Source organism: Acromyrmex echinatior, chromosome 9 (assembly GCF_024713525.1).
Source record: "Acromyrmex echinatior isolate Ae372 chromosome 9, ASM2471352v2, whole genome shotgun sequence".
Taxonomy (NCBI): domain Eukaryota; kingdom Metazoa; phylum Arthropoda; class Insecta; order Hymenoptera; family Formicidae; genus Acromyrmex; species Acromyrmex echinatior.
Genome location: NC_141860.1, coordinates 6,270,616 through 6,286,986, shown reverse-complemented (window position 1 = coordinate 6,286,986; position 16,371 = coordinate 6,270,616). Strand labels below are relative to the sequence as shown.

The 16,371-nt window shown below is 40.8% G+C and overlaps 1 protein-coding gene and 1 long non-coding RNA gene across 11 annotated transcripts in view; one reads left to right on the top strand and one right to left on the bottom strand.

Annotated features, from left to right (window-relative positions):
- sv (paired box protein shaven) overlaps window positions 1-16,371 on the top strand; it is a 184,244-nt gene that overhangs the window by 35,271 nt on the left and 132,602 nt on the right. For 5 of the 9 annotated variants that reach the window (XM_011064628.2, XM_011064630.2, XM_011064629.2 and 2 more), the window contains exon 1: window positions 10,177-11,495. The exons of 1 other annotated variant lie outside the window; for it this stretch is intronic. The gene's annotated coding sequence lies outside the window, so the exon portion shown is untranslated. Of the gene's footprint in view, window positions 1-10,174; window positions 11,496-16,371 lie in introns of those variants that run through there. 3 more of the 9 variants (XM_011064633.2, XM_011064631.2, XM_011064625.2) reach the window with 2 other exon arrangements.
- Window positions 1,335-16,371, bottom strand: part of LOC105151103 (uncharacterized) — a 164,115-nt gene continuing 149,078 nt past the window's right edge. Inside the window, exons 1-3 of one of the 2 annotated variants that reach the window (XR_015546196.1) lie at window positions 9,600-9,992; window positions 4,196-4,493; window positions 1,335-3,109 (exon numbers count right to left, since the gene is read on the bottom strand). This is a non-coding gene — a long non-coding RNA (uncharacterized LOC105151103). Of the gene's footprint in view, window positions 3,110-4,191; window positions 4,494-9,599; window positions 9,993-16,371 lie in introns of those variants that run through there. The other variant, XR_015546195.1, reaches the window with a different exon arrangement.

Genomic DNA, 16,371 nt, shown 5'->3' with positions numbered 1-16,371 from the left:
GTAAAAAATGTTTTTTTTGCAATATTTATACTTTTTTCAAAAAAGGATAATATTATCTTATATATAAATTATGATCGGAAGTCATGAATGTATTGTTTATCCTGTATATAATGCATTTTCTTTATTTCAATATCTTATTATTTAGCCGTTTATAAAAAAAACTTAAATAGAAATATAACAAACTTTTCGCCTGGCTAAAAAGTAAGATATTAAAATAAAAAAAAAATACATTTATATAATACATTCATGACTTCTAATCGCAATTTCAAGATAACATTAATTTTTTTTTTACAAAAATATCGTAATTTATTCATTTTTTTACAATAAACTTTAACTATCTTGAAAATATAATGTGCTGCAGTTTCTCATTTACGACATTATTTTCAACATACAAAAATAAGAAACATCTAATATGTCCAGTAATTTTTTGTAAATTATAATATTATTTTCAAGTAGATTTGATATTATTCGCATTTTATTAATATATAATTTTATCTGAAAAATAAATTTATTCACACATATGCATATACAGAATACTATGGGGATTATTTACGTTTGTTATTATATTGTAAATATTGTCAAGGTATATTTTATCAAAGTTGTAACCAATTAATTTAGTTCCATCCTAAATTAATTACTATTCTAGTATACTACATCGAGATATTGCAATGTAGCAATCTGGAGAAGTATTATGCAAATTTGATTTTCTCAGATCGCGACGGAATATTTCTAGTGACAACGTTATCGCATGAATTATCTCGTTGCCTGTAGAATTGATATTTTAAAGACAGTACGTGGAAAATTTCCTGAAAAGTCGTGTTCTGCTATCTGCTATCATACGTTATATGATATACATTGATCGCCCCACCTCACTTGCATCGTTCATAACCGACTAACGGCAATCTGCCGATCATTGGTTGTATAATACACACCTGTCGCGATGTAAACGATGATCGACGAATCAAATTCCTAGCTTCGGTCACATTGCATGTCATCTCGTTTGCTCCAAATTTACATATCTTTTTATCATGTATTTTATGGAGGATCGGATAACTGTTATCTATCTGCGATCCGCTAGTCTTATCACTTTGATTGCAGCGAACAAATCACTGCTTGAAAGCAGGATTTTAATGTTTCCTACCTGTTTACATTATCGTCCCTATTATATCATAAACTCGACGTGATGAGATTGTAAAACGCGACATTTAACTAATTGAAGGATTTCTTATCAGTTTTGACTTAATAGTTTTGATTTTTAACGTTACATACTTTTTCTACGCGACATGAAAGGCACATTAATACGAATACTATATACTATACTTCTCTTTCTTTTTAGAACATTCTGAATATATTCTTTTTATTCAATCTCGAATCTACTCCTTCGACAATTACATGTCGTCCACCTCCATCTCTTCATCATGATAGACAAGTTAGGTGGGGATAAAAGGAATGGTCGCCTTTCGGGCAGGGCCTCCGCTTGTAGTGTTTAAGAACCGAAGGCGGGCAACCGACGAGGACCTCTCCAAAAGAAGAGCAGGGGAATACATAAAAGGACAAAACGGAAACAAGGATGGGACATGTCGAACGATGAAGGACTGCTAAATGAGACCTACGGAGGATGGAGAGGGAAGAGAACCGGCGTACCGGGAGCTAAACAATGACGAACGCATCATGTCGTAGCAGGAACGATATACAATTGGGAGGAACGACATGGAAAGAGACAGAAGACTTGACGAGAGAGTGCCGAGAGAGGTCCGGAGGTGAGCTGAAACGAAAGAGAAGCCGGTACGTTTCCTCGGCAGGGAGCCCGGCCAATCGGAGCACGGTGGGCGCCGCGGGTAGGAGGAGACAGTTCCGCGCCGACAGGCGATGTAATCACCCGCGGCCGTGTCCGCTGCTGCTCTCTGGCCCCTCCGGGGGCCTCTTCTCTCTCCCTCCGTATTGTACCGCGCTGCGGCGAAGCCGCTCCTCGCCTCTTTCTCCGCGCCCATCGACATAGCCGTCGGGCCCATTCTACTTCTGCTGGCGGCGGCAACGGGGCAAAGAGTCCCGGCGGTCGGTCACCGGCTGGATCCGTCGGGTCGCGAACTCCATGACCGAGAGAATGCCTATCGGTCGCGTTCGCTCGCATTCGGACCACTGTCAGCCACGCGACAAACAAGCTTGTTGCGGCTGCTTCAGCTTCTACGTTCATCGCGCCTCCGTCGGGTTGCTTTGCGACCTCCTGACGCGTGCCTCCAAGGTCCATAAAGTAAGGGCGGGAGCAGAATCTTGCATAATACATAACGCATAATGCATAAGAAACTGAACCAATTAAAGTCCTTCATTTCTTTCCTTTCCATAAAATAAGAGGCTGTGATTGGTTGATTATTTTATGCTTTATGCAAAGCTCTCTGTAAAACTCTCTGTTCCAATACTGATAGGATATTTGCACTGTTTGCAGTCTGTCCGATCTCTTGGAGAGTTAAAGATTTTATTCATATATCATATTGATTATGGAGATGATAGTGTTTATACAATCTCCTTGCAGTCTAATCTCAGCGATATTATTGAAAATGTAAAAAATTAGCAATGATAGCTTAAATAAATTTATCCATAGATACGATCACGCAGATATTTTAAATTCATGGACGTGGTGGATAATACATATCTCAATATAAAATCACATCTAGGATGATACCAGTAAAATAGTCGAGGATACGCGCGTTTGGCAAGGAAGTGAACTGCAGACAATCTCTGACAACGATACGCCATGCCGTTCATGTAAAAAAGCGAATACATCGCTTGAAGGTGATTTCATGAAGACGTAAAACATAAGATGTGCGTTTTATGTCGCATCATATGCCGTTCCTAGCACTCGCTGAAGTCCACTATAAATGCAGCCCCAGGCAAGATGGTCTCTTTCTTGAATGTTTGGGTGAAGCATTAAATTGAGAGACTGGTTCAGTATCCAATAAGAGCTTAACAACGTCTTTATTCAACGATATTTTATGCAAGTTGGTAGCCCATGCTACTCACGATGATGCTTGAGAGGATGCGTTGATAAATATTGTGACGGTGGAGTAAAGTATCGTAAAGTTATGAGTACCGTTTATTCCCTTCGTTTCTCCTGAAACATCACGAAAGTGGTGTTAGAACTTTATCTTTTTAACGCTTGACTTGATATTTACGTGCCATAATTATTAATATTATTAGAAAATAATGAAATAAAAAATTACACGTATATATACTGGAAGATAATAAAACAAAAAATTATACCTATACAATACGTGAGATTTTTGCTTTATTATTTTCTAACCAGGTATTTATCCAACAACAATATATTATTCAATAAGATAGATAATGTGAGGATTTAAAATACTTTATGTGGGTGACTTCAGCTTCATTGACCTCCTACCAGGCGTTTCAAATTGGAAATCGAATAAGGTGCCGATGATCAATATATAATACACGCTTGGACGTGGTGTGTAATTTTATGTTATTTTCTCATTACATTCAGCGGCAGCATAAAAATAGGACGCTGGTGATCGCGTAATCCGCTGCCGAAACGGGTTGATTAAAGTATTTTGAGACGATAAATAACATTTTGATGGTCATCGATAGAAATTCATGAAAATTAATATTATACGATACCGTTATCCAGTTAGCCAATATATTCAAAACCATATCACAACATAAATAAGAACAGTAAGTTCATTCTATGTCGGCACTTTTGATCTGAATGCTGAATGATTACCATGCGAAGTTAACGAAATTGCTTCGCTCTTATTGATTAATTTTAAATCCAATCATAATTCTTTATTTCAATAGAAAAAATTGATGGTGAACATTCGCCATGTTGTTGATTGTGTAATTTGATGTGCGAGAGGTAATTATTATTAGTACGATTTTTGGCAAAATGAGCCCTGTTCTTATTTATACTATGCTCCTGTGAACGGATTTAATTTAAAACATCATCTTTTAGGTCCTATAAGACTAACTCTCTCGTAATGAATAAAATTCCTGTCTATCTATTCACGTCGCAACATCACGTGTGCATAACATATTGGGATTCAACATACCAATAATGTCTTTCGTGGTGTATTCGCGCATGGTGTATAATAAATTTCTCGTTGAAACAAGCGTGACGAATAAAAATAAAAAAGTTACTCGCGGGGCGGTAGGAAGCGGAACAGACAGAAAAGACATTACCTACCCTTACGTCCGGCAGTCGGAAGAAAGTTGCACCTGCTGCTGCTGGCTGGTGAATTTGCCGACCTACGATTGCATCGCCGTTCGCTCAACCGTCCAGGAATTGTTTTTCCAAGCGATATGAATCTACGCGTATATATGCTTGATCGATGAGAATCCATTTTCGAAACACCTTTGACGGGCGAAAGTGGCACATCGTTATCGGCCATCACGCCACGATATCGCTCTATCATCCGACAGCTCCTCCTGCGTTTCTAATGTCTCGAGAAGTATCTCGATGTTATTTACACGCAACGTCCCGCCTAATAATAAGATAACACGTAATGTTTAAATGAAAATAAACCCTTTCATCTTTTGTTTTGTATATATTTCCATAGGAGATGTAACTTATATGAATAAAGAACAATTTTGTTGAAGTGTCTACAAAAAATTTAGCTAGATACAGATCTGCAAATAATTTAGTTGGATCATCAAAAATAATTATGATGGAAACTCAAGTATGGAGAGCAATGTTGGAAAAAGTTTTGACTTTCAAGTAACCAGCTTGTAACATCCTATTAATATAAATTATTTTGGTGGTCCAATAAAATTGTTTTTAGATCAGTATGTAGCTAAATTTTTAGACATTTCAACAAAATCGTTATTTTCATATACTGAAAACAAAAACCGTAACCGTCTTTCTTTGCCTTTTTCAAAGATTCTCACTGAACTATTGAACAACGATATTGTTTATTTATTCGCCTGCGCCACTATAGCCCGTGGCGAACAAAAGAGTTGGCTTTCACTCCCGCCGTCGCGTAGAACATCAGCTTCTCTATTTTCTATTTCTCGAGCCGTGCTTCGCGCATCTCTTGTGCCGCCCAATGCCGCGGGCGAGCTGTCGATCGGCATTCGAGGGGTACTCTGCCCACGTACGCTCCCTTTTTAATGTCAAAAGGAAGAAGACGGGCTCGGAGTTGCCGCCCTTATCTCTCCGTAACGCGTAATCGACAGATACGCAGAACGAATGCAATTTCTCATTAAATCGTGGGTGTACGGTCGCGGTCTTAAGGTCTTTATTTACGTTTATCTTCCGTTGCACATACTCTGAGTGCGTTATCTTGCGAGATCAAAGTATACGTTGATGTAGCGGCTAATTCGCGCCAGCGGCTTCTCACCTCGACGGAAGGTTTCGCGGTCAGGTTCAGGTACCAATTCACGCGAGCTTCTCGCTTCGGGGTTGTGCATCGTGCTATGAGATTTTCTGAATTTTTCTATCTTTCGTCTGAATCAGTTATTGACTGCAAGTAACACCCTCTAATGGTCAATTCACTTGAACTGCTGTGCTGTCTTTTTCTTTTAAGATTTTTGGGATATTTTTAATATGCGCAAGTTAATTAGTTTTTTAAATCACCACGTACTTATTCATAATTTGCATCATTACTAATATGTCTGACTGTCTTGAAAGACGTTTCCTCCACAAAATAATGGAGATTCGGTAATTTCAATATTTATCTCTCTCTCAGAATAAGACACGTGTCAGTTATTTACGTATATAATGTATTCGTCCCCGAAGAAATTGATTACACGTTGATATATTAATTAAATAATTCTGGCTCGCGCGCGTGAGGCTCATGCAGATCAACCGAAAATTTTGGTCAATTATCTAATTATCTTATCGAGAATCTCCAAGTAGCGTCCGGTCACGACCTGATGTTTGCACCACGTCCAAGCAACACCCTTTTACATCGATATCATGGAAGACGCGTGCAAGAAGAAGGTCGTGGCTACCGGACTTGCAGTCCAAGCGAGGACTTCGCGATTGTGACGAAAAGGGAAGAAAGGGGCCCGTCCCTACGAAGAAGGGGGCTCCGACTCGTTATAAGGCGTCAGGTGCCCGGGACCGTTGACGTACGGCCGTTACCATCCCCAGAAGAGCCCCGCGCGATAATAATATATACCATTAATGCGAATACCAGGCGGGGAGGCGCGCCGCGTGCGTGTCTTCGAGAAGCGGCGCGCCGGCTCTGCCCTTAGACTTTGGGGCCCGGGGGCCATGTGCGCACCTCCGCGAAAGGTGAAGGGCGTTTAACGGTCGGAGTGTACATTTTTCGGGATCCGTCGGGCAGAGCACCAGCTGATCACCGTCCGCTCGTTCGGCCACTCTATTTAGGGCCATGTGCTTCCCGCGCTTTTTCTTTGGCCGCCTATCGAGCTAGACGATTTCTCATTTGCTTCTTTTTGGTATCCTCCGAGTTCGTTGACTCGGAGTATCCTTGAGCTCGTCGCCACGCGTAATCCGAGGCTGGCAAATAGAGTATTCGTTCATATCGAAAACTGCACTATCGAGAACAATGTGTGCGAGGAAAGACAAAGAATTTATCAATTTGTTTTCAGTTATTATAGGATACTCTCTACATTATTTGGAGTGGAATCTCATTCTAAAGAGAAAAAAATTAAATCAGTTTTAAAAAAAGAGTCGCTTAATTTTCAATTTAAGAACGAGATCTCACTTTGCAGAGTGAAATCTCGCTCTTAAATTGAAAATTCACTCTAATGGGCTTTCTATAATAAGCTGTTAGATAAGGTGTAAGCGAGTCAGTAGTGTGTCAAGTTGCAACAATGAGTCAGTAATCAATGACTGTGTGGAAATAGTCAAATTTCATTTCTTACGATTTAAAATTTAGATTACGTTATGACTGACCAATCATTATTGTTATTTGTCCTAAGAATTATCACCTTTCTGCTTGTCTGAAATATTATGACGTAACGATCTAATATGATTTATTCTGGATGTAAATCTCAGGAAATTTAACCTGAGATTTATGATTCTGATCTACTATCAGTATGACACGAGTATATTTAACGATTTATTGTAGAAATAAGCCCATACAAATTTTGAAAAGTATGTGAACAAAAAAACAAATTTTAACCTTTACTTCTCATCATCGTTCTTTTATTTCTCACTCACTATAGAGTCATTCGCGTTTTACACTTCTATTAAACGGTTACATCGTAATAACGTGATTTCATTTAGTTTCAACCTTCTAGTATACGATTAAAAAACAAAATGATAATACAATTGGTGAAACTACGTAATTTTAGTACGCTTTACCAGCGTACGCGAGAAACTTTGTTCGGAAGGGGGACAAGAGTTGAGATATCATTTAATTCTGGAATTTACTAATTATAAATTATTATAGAATTACTTTAACGAATCGTAAATAAAATTCTTGTTAAATATCCGTTTTCATTATGAATATTCCGATGCATAAGAGCACGAGATGTGTATCCTTCCAACGCATTCCGCTTGCGCGCCATGATGATCGTTTGCCGTCGGCCGGCAAATATTGTGGGAGAAGGAAAGAAAACGAGCGCACGAGGGAAGCGAGTATCAAGATCGAGATATCATTAAGCCAGGTCGAGTGATCTAGTCTGGTGAATATTATGGGGTCGAACGATGGAAGTTGATGAACTGACCGTACGGTAAGGGTGGACGAGGGAACGTTGCACCTTACTAGTGGGCACAGGTGCCACAGCTGTTTCAGCAAGTGCAACGAACGCCCGTAGAACACACGGGCATTAGAACTGTTGCAGACGGTGGGCGCAGCGTAAGGGGTGCATAACTATTCGACTAAAGCGGATGCAGCGAGGTGTTGCGCGTTGCTTTTTATGGCACGACCGTTGAAGCAGTTCGCGACAACAGGTTGTGCGCACGTGTGACTTCATCTTCATTAAGAAGACCTTTTCAGAATGTCGCGAATTACATCTAATTGCACAGTGCGAAGGCACTAATTCCTTCGAGCATCGAAATAAACCGACTGTGACACGGTTTCAAGAATAATATTTTTTTTTTTTCAATTATTCATATATTTCTATCTTCTAGCGCAATGCATTAGATAAGCGAATAGTATTACCTATCAACTTTTACTAAGATTATTGTATTCACACAATTGGAGTTCTACTCGACTTCTAACAGTTCACGTCAGTCATGTACCGAATTTAAGTTCGCTTCCGTTTCACACGCCCACGATTCGTATGATAGAGAGACGGGCGTTGATTCGTATTTGACCGTCGGTATAATATGAACGCGGCTACATGTAGCAACTTTGTCCAAAGTTCAATTTAGCTGACGGCGGCGGCGATGACGGAGGGAGGGCGGGAGAAAAGTTTTGTTCTGTTCAGGAAGCGTGGTTCCGGCTCTCTCGGTTCCGCCCATAACGGTGACGGTGTGAACTTCGTGGATCCCGTCGCGCGATCGCCACGACGGACTTTTTCGGCGGGATTTGATTGGCGGTGGTGTGCACCGTAATTAAAAGGGTGATCATTAAGCCGTCTTCCGTTCTGTCGTCATCGACGGTTTGCTGTCTATGTATACATAGAATATCAGCGACGCGGATGAAATCAGAAGTTCGTTCGTGGATCCTCGCGTAGATAAGAGGCGGAGAGAGAGATTCTTGCCGCTTTCTGTAATTTAACTTTAAATCGAAGTTAAAGTATCTGGAATAGGACGTTCTTTGGTAGATCGAAACGCTTTCTCCTCAAATGGCGATTGAACCGCGACTTATTTACCGAGTGTCTTGGTTTTCTTTGACAGAACCTCATCACCACTTTCGACCTAATCCACGCAGCGTAATTTAGTTACAAAGAACTAAATTCACGAAGATAGATAAACGACTACTGCTCTGTCGTTTTTGTTCGATGCCATTCAATTGTCGACAGTGAGGGATTCCCAAGATCAGATGAACGATCGTAATTATAAAAAACAATCAAATAAATTCTAATGTGAAGCAAATCACTTCAATCTTTATCTACAAACTCCCTTCTAGTAGTATAATTGTCAATGTTTATTTCTTTCATCAATTAATATTGTTCAACGACGCGATCAAATTCTCAAAAGAGAAAAAGAGACCAATCATTTCTATTTATTTCCAAAAAGATGTTTGACGTGAGTCGATACTTCTAATTTATCGTATTTTCGAAAGATGATCGATGTTTTAATTTCACCCATCATTGACCTCAATGCTCAAACCACTCTAACGTTATAAATGTTCCGACGGCTGTTAGAAGTCGAGGAAACATGGCACATTAAGTACATCGATTCGCATTATGGATACGACTTTAAATAGCTATTTTATCCTTTCTAGCACAGTTTGCGTTGTTCTCGCCTTTTAAAATGCAATGGCAAAAAATCAGTATCTTTAATAGCATTGTTGTTAATTTGTCATAGTTGTCTAACGCAATATTGCAATAAACAATCGTTTAATATTTCTTTTATCCAACTTATTCATTTATCTATAACGACCAAGAAAGAACAAAAAAAAATGAATTCAACTTGGTCATAAAGTGATATATTTCACAATCAAATGACTTCTATTGTAACAACTATTGGTCCTGTGTTATTAAAAACACACATAAACATAAGATACCTTTTGCGTTACTAGTTTTCTCAGCAAACAACGTGATCAGTCTTGATATGATTATAAGTAAATCACTTCAATCTTTATCGATAAACTCCCTTTTTGACAACTCCTTCCTAAAATCATCAGGTGAGGTCGCAAAAGATGTTCTTGTCATATCATGATGGGGGCGTCGTGGTATAAGTATACGAAGAAGACTGGGAAAGGGAAAAGAGAGGGGCCTCTTTTTCATCGTACCTCTCTCTTTCTCCTTCTTCTCCTTTCTCTCTCTTTCTCTCTTTCCCTCTTCCTCTATTCCCCCGCGCTAAACGTCTCTTACTCTCTTTCTCCCTCCCCCTCTCTCTCTTTGTCTCTCTTGCTCACGGCCCACTGATATCGCGAGAGGTCGCGGCATAAGGGAGAGGGAGTTACAGGTAAGCAGCGGCGTTCCGCCACGGCACACGAAGGCCCCAGGTGAGAGGGAGAGGGCCCCGCGCAAGACCGACGGAAAGAGAGAGAGAGGGGCATCTAAAGCAACGCAGTGCACAGTGGAGGGAGGTCGACGAAGCGGAGGTGAAGCGCGACCGGCCCTCTCTACTTCAGAGGCCCAGGCTAGTCCAGTCCGGGACAGCACGCCTCCTGCTGCACGCTCCACGAGGTAGAACGACGAACGTAGACACGACGACGTTAGGACCGGTACGACGTTACGCGCGTGGGCCCAACTTCGAACGCGTAAGACCCCCGGCTACTCGCCCTCCATCACGCATCGGCGCGTCGCGTCGTTATCCGTCGACCGCAACGAAATTTTGGACTCTTGCACGGGGAAATCTTGTAAGGCGAAGGTGTCCTGTCCTTTCGGCGTTCTCAACACTATCTCGAGACAGATTTGCTCGGAGCTTTGACCGTTTCCTTTGTCACTCGTCAACAATTGGATCGCGACTCTGCTCGGATGTTGAATTTAAATTCGTTGCTACTCTTCGGGGTGTATTCTTCAACAATTCGTGTAGCGGATGATGTTTCCTGGAAACCTCTAAATTCCAAAGTTCAAAGAAGATACTTTGTTTCGACGATGGAAAATCCAAGATAGATTGAAGGATTCTATCTTCAAGATACACCGACCCGATTAGAACGAGTTTATGGAAAGAAGCAAAAGCAAAAGTGACGAAAGCAAAAGTTTTTATTTGGCTGTATCACTCGTTCGATTTCGATCGAATTGAAAGAAGTCTACAATCCACGTTTGTGTGTATTTCCGATCCACGACTAATCACAACTGAACCGATTGTCGATCACCACTCCGTCGAAAATCATAGCCGATATATCGGAGACCTGTGACTTGGTCTCTTTCTCTTTCTCTCTCTCTCTCTCTCACCAAGACGACACATCGCCACCCCCACCCGCAAGCACCACGCGTCCAGCCACGCGATCAGCGGGATCAGCGATCCGGAAGGTTTCGCACGGCAACGGTGATCAACGAGCCGAGTATTCTTAATGGACACCTGATCCACGGTGATTGACCACGTCGCCCAGCTGCATCGAGCTACAACGTTATCAGGGTGACGATGCTTCTATCGGAATCCTGAAGTTAGTTCTCTTCAACATCATTGAAAATCATTCGAGAATCGTTCCAGGATTTCGGTGCGTTTGGGAAACTAATTCGCAATCGCGAGTTAGCAAAGTCATTGAAAAGAGGTTTACGTCAGGTGGTGCTGTGACAATTTAAACGTGTGCGGGTATGAGAGACTACTGTGAACGGTGCGACGGGCCACCCGAACGGTGAAGTGAGCCACCGCGGGGTGTTCAGTGAGCGCAATTTCGAGAGACTTCAACGCCCGGCGAGGAGATAACTGAGGGATATAATCAGACGGTGAAGACGACCACGATCACAAGGACAACGACGACGACGACGAGGAGGCTATTCATATTCAGGTGAGGCTCGTCAGATAAGCCAGACTCGTCGGACTAAGTAACTTTTCCCATTGACACTACGATAGAGGATTGTAGTTATCACCGAGGGCGATGATTTATCGCGGTTCGTGGATCGCACAAAATTGTCATGAGGCACAAATCGTTCAGCCAATCTGTTTCGTTGCATTTGTTACATTTCTTCAAGGACAAGATATCCTGCGCGTATTGAATATTTATGTATTATTTAAGAGCTACTACTTTATTATGATGGAAAAGTTGCTCTTGCTTTCAGTGATAAATGAAAGACGAACGGGCTAAGAATAACGTTTCATTACATCTCTCCCGAGAATATTATTAAGTTTTATAGACGGAGTAGAGAAGTATTAAACAGTAATCAAGCGTGTCGGGTAATTTTGAAAGCTTTGGAATGTATATATACAATATAATATGCATTCTTTTCTTCATTTCTCTCTCTCGTTTTAATCCCATAATAATTAATATTAATAATTCTTTTGTCATTAAATGAAATCACTATTATTACTGTTATCAACAAATTAATTAGACTTTTGCTTAGTTTTTTATTTTTAATTTTCTGCAAACTATGGTACTTCGAGCTAATTAAATTCGAAATATATAATGGATCGACTTATTAATAATTCTTGTCATTAAATAAAATCACAATTATTACTATTATCAACAAATTAATTAGACTTTTGCTTTTATTTTATTTTTCTGCAAACTACGATACTTGAAGCTAATTAAATTCGAAATATATAATGGATCGACTTATCACGTATCAAGAAAAATCATATGCGCATTCTCCCTTCGAAAATCGTGAATGGGATAATATTCTGTGATCACCAGTACGTAAACCACGTTCATACATTCGCGGGGATTCCTATCGACACACGCGCAGCGGGTTACAGTCTGTGTTTACATTCGCCAATTACAGATAGACGCTCGTACGCAATAATGATAGATCTGCCGGCGTGGCTAATGACTGGCGAGTTGCCCGGTGCAAAAAGTGACGAGCATGATTTTCGAGCGGAGAGTACGATCTGCGAAGCCGACGGCTTCCATTGTGCGAAGACGTCGGCGAGAGAGCGGAAGTATGGGATGAGATTGAGAGAATTAAAATAGGTAGATATATTATATATAGGAGCGTTATAAATTACCGCGCCTAGAATTTCCGGCGCCATACATTTCTTATTCTGGCAGCCGATGGATCATATGTTTAATTTTAAATCGAAAAAGAAATCTCTCTTTAGATAGTTATAATAGCGAAACTGATATTTATAGGCAATATTTCGGAAATCTTGTTTGATAATTTTTCTGCTTTGAGTATAGTGTGATCTTCCTGGATGCATGTACATGTCAGGAAGCGAAGTAAATGATGGGTCTTCCTGATATTCCCCGTCGGCGGCAAACTTCGCATTCCGGTCTACTTGCTTTTCTTTCTAGGATTCTATTCGCGTACTCACGCAATAAAATATATGTACCGTATATCTACATGAGCTACGTAGATTCAATATAATCGCAAGTAAATTAGAGATCATCATCGCAATTATTCGTCAGCGCAGTAAAACATGGATGGTATTACAACCGACATTAAGAGCGTTACTCAAACGAAATTAGCTCTATTAATTTTAAAACGATTGAACTCCCGTTTGCCAATTCCTCTGTGAACGTGTCCCTTTCCATTACGTGTTCATTGGTTGTTACGAAGGTATCTTTTTCGAACTAGATTATTACATCGATAAGAAAAGGATCGCGCGCGTGTCATTTTTTACAGGAATAATCCACTAATTAATCGATCAGCTTTTATTGATTCACCAAGATTCGTTGATAAAGTGACACGCGAACCCCGATGCTTCGATATTTTAACCATATTTCCCAGTTAATCCTTATATACGTAACAAGGTGTCCTGCAATCACCATTTATACGATGTCCTGATCAAACTTTCTTTATTATATACATACATTCGTGTTCTCGTTAATTGGCTCGACTACATAAATAATCACGCACAAAGTTCCAAAGTTTAATTCCTGCCAACAACGATATTCGTTCCCCAGGGATGTCGACAACGATATCTTTACATCGAAAGGATAAGATCGGCATCAATGCGTTCGGACTTAATGCAAACTGGCCCATTCGTCTTCCCTCGGCCTATTATTCGAAAAAATTCGTTTCTAATCGCGTATATAAGCGGCATCTGCCCCATGTTTCCACCCTTGTGTCTTTCACCTACCGCCGCCACCCTGTACATTCACCCGAAGACAACTGCCTTCTTAGGGGCAGTTGTGGCGTCAGGTGGTACTCGTTAAAATCGACCAAAAGTCGTTGGCAGTTAAGGGAACATGGGTTGACAGTTGATAGTGGTGACGACGATCTTATGCTGTCTTAATAGGAGACGAAATCATCATTAGAACCAATAATAATAGCGCATCATTTGTCAACAGTAGCGATATATGTGTATCGCGATAGCAGTCTGAGGGTTGCCTCGAAACAAATTAATTTATCAAGGATTTGGCAATTTTCCCGCTTCCGATTTTTTCTACTTATATTTTATAAATGATAATTTGTCGGATTCTCTAAATTTTTTGGAGTGGGGAGAATCTCATTCTAAAGAGTGAAAATCGAAGCAATCTTGAAAAAGAGAGTGGCTCAATTTTTAATCTTTAAGAGTGAGATTTCAAGCTAAAAGTTTTAAAGGATAATCGATCTCTATTTCGACATCACGCTCAACACATCTTTCGACAATCTTTTATCTTAGAATGTCAATATTGTAAATATGTTCGCACATTGATCATAGATAACATCCGTCAGCATGGACTTGACGGAATCCCAAGCCAATCGTACTTGAGAGAGACGATGGTTTGTCGCCATTATCCCAGCTGGACATCCGCATAATTTCCTACCGTCATTCCATGTCTAAGCCTACAACTCATTCCACTACGAGGAAGAGAGGGCGCAGATCCACAAGTGCAAGTGGCTCGATCGAGAATTTCAATAGTTCCTCCGCGTCAGGAATGACGACGCGTTCGAGGTAGCGACAGAGTTGCAACGTAAGCGATTGTCACCATTAGTGCAAATAAAATATTGAGTAGCAACGTTAATGCAACGCAAATGGTACTATCTAATCATTTTATAATCTTCATGTCATCCTGATATCTGAGAAAAGTTACACACGTATAATTGGATAAGTAAACTGACTAAACTGTATATCGAGGCAATTCTCAAGAGTACCAAGTATTTTTTCAAAATCGCAAATATCGGTGAAATTATTTTTGCAACAAGCAATTATATTCTTCATTATCGAATCATTAGCACATATATATTTATTGCCCTATCTCGGATACATATCACATTCAGGGCACGCAGCAGAATCGATCGGACTTTCTCAGATGGCTTTCTCGCGATACTTGCACAGATGCAACGAGATTTCTATTTTCGATGCGCGTTCTCATGCTTTTTGCCACGGAAATCTCGATCGAAACGCGCACGTTGCGCGTTATTCCTCTGATGACGCTGCGAATCCATAACACGTCACGTTCCGCTCGTCTCGTAATCCGATTGAGATAACGTTCACCTTCTCGAAGAAGTCGTGCGACTGGTAGCTAGAGTACACCTATCATCTTCACCTCGCTGTGTAATTAGATTTTCATTTTTGAGACTATTATTTGCGCGAAACGCAGTGATGAATATTTATTCAATCATGGGATAAGACAGCTTCGACTGGTCATTCTATCCTCTAATGTGGCACGTACAAGACATTTTGAGAATTTACGGTATTGCAAAATAAGCGGCCATCATTGAGGCAATCATTCGCCACGTAACATTCGCCATCTACATAACGATCGTGCCAACATTAACACTTTTTTTCTTTATATACTTTCTTACACGCGTGTAAATATTTTGCGCGCGATTCGGCGACTACTGAAGAGTCTAGCTTGCTATTATCTATCGTGCCGTTACGTTTTCTAGTCCGGAACGTGGTTTGGGTATAACGATCCATCTCAAAAACCTGATCGTTTTAATACACTGCTTGTCAATCTTTAGCATCCAGATCGCGGTTTAATGTCGAGCAAGCATCATTATGTTTCTGTTTTACTTCATGCTTAATAAAAGGAAATCTTGTAGAATGTACCAGCCTATGTATAAAAGATGCAATGAGTACTTGTCGAGTCGATGTTAACGCTCCTATTATAGTATTATCAAATTGGCAAGTGAATGCGAAGATTAATTAACATTCGGTACACCAAAGTGTACGAGCGACTTCCAAATGTATAACGTTATAGATCATATGGGATAACATCGCCCTTACATTATTATTTTCATATCATTTCACATTCAATATTATAGACTTCGATGTATAGGTACTTTCCTCTCCTAATCAATCAGCTATAATTATTAGAATTACGGATAATTTATGGGCAGCGGATATGACACGATATACCGATCGATATTGAATCGATCGCGTCTGCTTCCTGATACCCATCTAATCTGTTGAAACCCGTTATAGATCCCGGACTGTCATCGAAGATGCGACGAACCCGGGGCGAGATATCGCGCGGAATGCAATCTGAATGATGATCACGAGACGGCGCGCGGTTGCCTCGCGCGGTTACTCGGCTCTTCTCCCGTATTGTTTATTAGCCAGCGAGAACGAACTGTCGGGTGGTTAATTGCGGAGCGGCCCTCGTCCTCGTCCTCGTCGTCGTCGTCGTCGTCGCCACAACGGTTATACAGTTAATCGGCGACGGTGGTTAAGTCGCGCCGCGTGCGCTCTCGCCGCATGTGGTGCGCAGCACGGAGCCGCTGCACCACGTCTCGCAACTGCGTTGCGCTGCGTGCAGGACTGCCGTGTGCGCGCGTGGTACAGGTAGCTCTCTCGGA